This window comes from Rhinoderma darwinii, chromosome 10 (genome assembly GCF_050947455.1).
Source record: "Rhinoderma darwinii isolate aRhiDar2 chromosome 10, aRhiDar2.hap1, whole genome shotgun sequence".
In the NCBI taxonomy this organism is placed as follows: Eukaryota; Metazoa; Chordata; class Amphibia; order Anura; family Rhinodermatidae; genus Rhinoderma; species Rhinoderma darwinii.
Genome location: NC_134696.1, coordinates 89,098,361 through 89,103,463, shown reverse-complemented (window position 1 = coordinate 89,103,463; position 5,103 = coordinate 89,098,361).

The window sequence follows — 5,103 nt, the reverse complement described above, 5'->3', positions numbered from 1 at the left end:
TCACTTAGTGACTTCCCCCCGGTGACTACATCCAATAACTGCAGCGTCCGTCTCTGATCTCACTGAGAAAGTCCCAGCAGCTGTGTTCTGTGTATGAGCTGCACTGCAATGCCAGTGAAAATACATTATATATGTCCTAAGGCTTGGTTTATATATTTTTGTAGTATTTTTTTTTTTTTTGTACTGACATAAACCAATTGAAAAACGGAAAAATTTGGGTTAGGTCCACACCATGTCTATGCTGTACGTTCAGTGTATACGCCGGAGCATACATTTGGCCGGTATACATCCGTGTACAGATGCCCCAGTAGTATTAAAAAGTTGAGGTGACGAAACGTATTAATATAACTGTATGCAAAAAGTCAAGTATATTGCGCGGTAAAGGTTTTTTGCTGCCTTAAAGGGGTTTTCCCATGTAGGACATTTATGACATATCCACAGGATATGTCATAAATGTCAGATAGATGAAGGTCCCACCTCTGGGACCCGCCCCTATCTCTAGAACGGGGCCTCCTAAACCGCGTTCTAGCTTTTTGTGCTCACGCTGACTCCCTGCCACTTCCTGATTACATGGTCGGGACATGGTAGGAGTTACGGAAATTGCATAACCCGCTGAGCTAAGCTGTTTCCGTAACTCCTATAGTAGTGAATGGCAGTTATGAAAGCAGCGTAGCATGCAAGCTACACCGTTTCCGTAACTACTATTCAGTTCTTTGGGAGTTACGGAAACAGCGTAGCTCAGCAAGTTATGCTGTTTCCGTAACTCCCGACCATGTAATCAGGAATTGGCCGGGAGGTAGTGTGAGCACAAAAAGCTAAAACAGGGTTTAGGGGGGACCCGTTCTAGAGATACAAGCGGGTCCGAGAGGTGCAACCCGCATATATCTGACATTTATGACGTATCCTGTGGATATGTCTTAAATGTCCCTCATGGGAAAATCCCTTTAAGTCCTTGGTGCCGCGCTCAGTAAATTTACAGTGCTTGAACCCTGCTGTTAAGACCAGCACCGTAAACGTATGGCATAGTGATAACGTGGGCACAAAAGCTATGCCCACGCCATAACCCGCGGGACAATAGCCGTGATTGACAGCCGGCCTTCCACGACAACGGCCGTGATCAAAGATAACTCTGATCTCAGCTGCTTAACCCCTCAGAAGCTATGGTAAAAATAAGTGTATAGCTTTTCATTATACAAAGAAGAAGCTTTATTTGAAAAATATATCAAACCAGAATACTCCTTTAAGTATGAAACTATATAGGCATACAGTTACAAACAGTGTCAGACTGGGGTATCTTGGGCCCTTTAGAGGAAATGATTCTGAGGGTCCACCCTCCACCCATACACAACATGTCCACTTTTAATCGCACAGTAATCTTTGCTATTATCATTGTACACACAGGACATATCATCAATAAGTTCTAATTTTTTGTTATTTATGAGTCATCCCATAAGAAATAGACCCTAGTGGCAAGTGTTTGGCCCCAAAGTCAGATCCAAATGGGGTTGCCTTCTGTCAGGTCGTCGGCCCACCGGAGGATTCTTTGGTACTTTGGTAGACCTATTAAACACTGGTTGCAAATACCTGAGCAATATTGTCGGTAGACACTTTCCAATGTACATATTATATGCAGAAGAGCAATAAGCAAAGTGGTTGCTATCTATCTATCTATCTATCTATCTATCTATCTATCTATCTATCTATCTATCTATCTATCTATCTATCTATCTATCTATCTGTCTGTCTGTCTATCTATCTCATATAAATATATGTATATATATATATATATATATATATATATATATATATATATACAGTTCAAAAGCAGATGAACACAGCACCAACATACCTATACATTAGGCCATGTGCTCGTTACTAGAGGATGAATCAGTTCCCCAACCTGAATGTAGAAAAACCATAGGACAGACTGACGGCATCAGGACTTCAGAGTAGATGAAACAGGGTGGATTTATTCACTTCAAGTGAGCGACGTTTCGGTTCGTCACAGAACCTTTTGTCAAGCATGAGAAAGGTTCTGTGACGAACCCAAACATGGATCACTTGAGGTGAATAAATCCACCCTGTTTCATCTACTCTGAAGTCCTGGTGCCGTCAGTCTGTCCTATGGTATATATATATATGTATATGTCTCATATCTACCTATCTATTTATCTATTTATCCAGCTCAAAGATTAGACAGTATTCCAGCGATAAAGTGAAGGTCTTTATTTACCCATATGCAAAGTTTTAGCCTTGCTCCGTGGGGTTTTCTCAAGCAGTATTTGCACCCATCGCCATGTGGCTGTGCTGTTTTTTTCTTTATTTCTTATCTATCTAATATTTATCTACACCCTTGGCTTAATTGTCGCTGAGTTTTCAGAAATTATCCATCACCAGATAATTGGATAGATAAGTATTTTAGATAATTTGTTATATCTATTTAACATTACCTTAGATGTCTTTTGTTTGTTTTGTGAGAAGGAAAATTAGATTGACATGAATCATTACAATACAAGCACGTGCGAGATGCGGCACTGATATACACAGCCACTGCTGCTATACCACAAACACCACAAATAATCGCAATGAATCACTTTGATTTCAAGTGAGATATTTTGGAAAGTCATTGAAGGGTGTAATCATAAAAATAAAGATATTGCTCTAGAACAGATGTTATGGGGAAGTGGAGCCAGACAGGGAGTGAACTTGCCAAACCATGTACTAGTCCTCCATAATTACACTATATGGCTAAAAGTATGTGGGCACCTGACAGTCACACCTATGAGGACTTGTTGCACATCCCATTCCAAAACCATGGGGGTTATTATGACATTAGACCCCTTTTGCGGCCGATATTGAACATGATTCCACTGCTCCAGAGACCATAGGTGGAATGCTTTACACCACTCCAGCCGATGCTTGACATTGTGCACGGTGATATCAGGCTTGTGTGCAGCTGCTCAGCCATGAAAACCCATTTCTTGAAGCCCCCATCGCACAGTTCTTGTGCTGATGTCACTTTCAGAGGCTGTTTGGATCTCTGTAGTGAGTGATACAACAGAGGACAGGCAATCTTTACATGCCACACGCTTTAGCACTTGCCGGTCCCACTTAGTGAGTTAGTGCGGTCTACGGCTTTGTGGTTGAACTGTTGTTACTGCTAGACACTTCTCTTTCACAATAATAGCACTTACAGGTGACCGGGGGAGATCTAGCAGAAAATAATAGCACTTACAGGGGACCAGGGCATACCTAGAATATAATAATAGTACTCACAGGTGACCAGGGCAGATCTAGAAGATAATAATAGCACTTACAGGTGACCGGGGAAGATCTAGAAGATAATAGCACTTACAGGGGACCAGGGCAGATCTAGCAGATAATAATAGCACTTACAGATGACCATGGCAGATCTAGAAGATAATAATAGCACTAACAGGTGAACGGGGGCAGATCTAGAAGATAATAATAGCACTTACAGGTGACCAGGGCAGATCTAGACGATAATAATAGCACTTACAGGTGACCGGGGCAGATCTAGCAGATAATAATAGCACTTACCGGTGACCAGGTCAGATCTCCTATGATAGTACCACATTCAAAGTCACTGAGCACTTCAGTACAACCCATACTACTAGAGATTGCATGTCTCTGTGCTTGATTTTCTGCACCTGTATGCATTAGGTGTGACTAAAAACACCTGAACTCAATAATTACTGCCTGACCTCACAAATGACGTTTTGGTTGAATGGCCACAAATTCCCACAAACACACTCCAACATTTTCTGGAAAGCTTACCATGTAGGGTTTTTTAAACATTTTTGAGGTGTTGATTAGTTGTGCCTGGGAAAAATTAAATCACTTTTTTTTGTTTGTAGAATAAACACCCTGAGGATTTTGGAACCAGTCAAAATGGTGAAATTCCAGAGATAAAAGAAGACAAAACAAAAGAACGACACGAAAACCTTTGCTGTGCCCTCATCCTAGCCCTTGGCTTTGAAGCCCCAATAAGCCATACATTACTGATTCAACATCAGCAAAAATTTCTTTATTCTCTCATACTGGTCCCTTGGTATGTCTTTTGCTGGTGGAATACTGAGAAACTGGATATTTTTAATCACATTAAGTTTTTACCAATTATTTTTGTTTAGGTTTTAGTATGAAATTGAGGGGCAAAATGTAGTGATTCCTTGACAGATGTATCCAAATCATATGCATAGACAGTGTGTACGTGACAAGACCAAAGCCACAATTAATAACTACATTTTGATTGAAAATGTTTTGGAAAGTCACTGAAGGGTAAAACCATGATTCTGGAGGGAAGTAGAGAGAGACTGTGAATGACTAGACGAAACCATGGACTGTCCCTTGAAAACACACCTGGAAAGTGTGGTTTGAGATGTTTTGCATTTGTTGAGTTGTCTGAGATTAGAAAAAAGGTTGTTTTAAAAAAAAAAAAAAATAGCGCCACTCTCATTTGTTGGCTGTGTCAGGTATCGTAGCTTAGTAACATTCAAACTATGTCACACGCAGTGTTTTTAGGCGTATTTCAAGGCGAAAAAACCTCGAAATACGCCTTGAAAAACGCAAGTTAAACGCCGACAAACAGCTTCCCATTGAAATCAATGGCAAAAAAGGCGTTTAGTTCAGACAGGGCGTTTTTTTACGCCGCTGTTTTAGAAACCGGTGCGTAAAATTCCGCTGCATAAAAAGAAGGAGCATGTCACTTCTTGAGCCAATATTGAGACTGCTTTTCATAGGGTCAATTGAAAAACAGATTCAAAAATGGCTAAAACTAAAAGCCTCCAAAAAATGTTTTCTGCTTCAAAAATGGCTGAAAATCAGAGGCTTTCTTCCCTTGAAACAGCTCCGTAATTTTCAGCCGTTTGTAATTGTGCGTGTGAACATACTCTTAAGGGAATACGGCTGAGCTTCAATTAGAGTGGAGCTGTTTTTGCTGTTTATTCTAATGTCGCACAACTGCTTTACGTTTTTAAAGGTCCGAGTTTGCCTATCCCCATATGCTTCTTTTTCTGTTAATTAGATTCTGCTGCAATAAAGTTGCTTTTGATTAAAGTGCCCCATTATGCACGTCATCCTAAA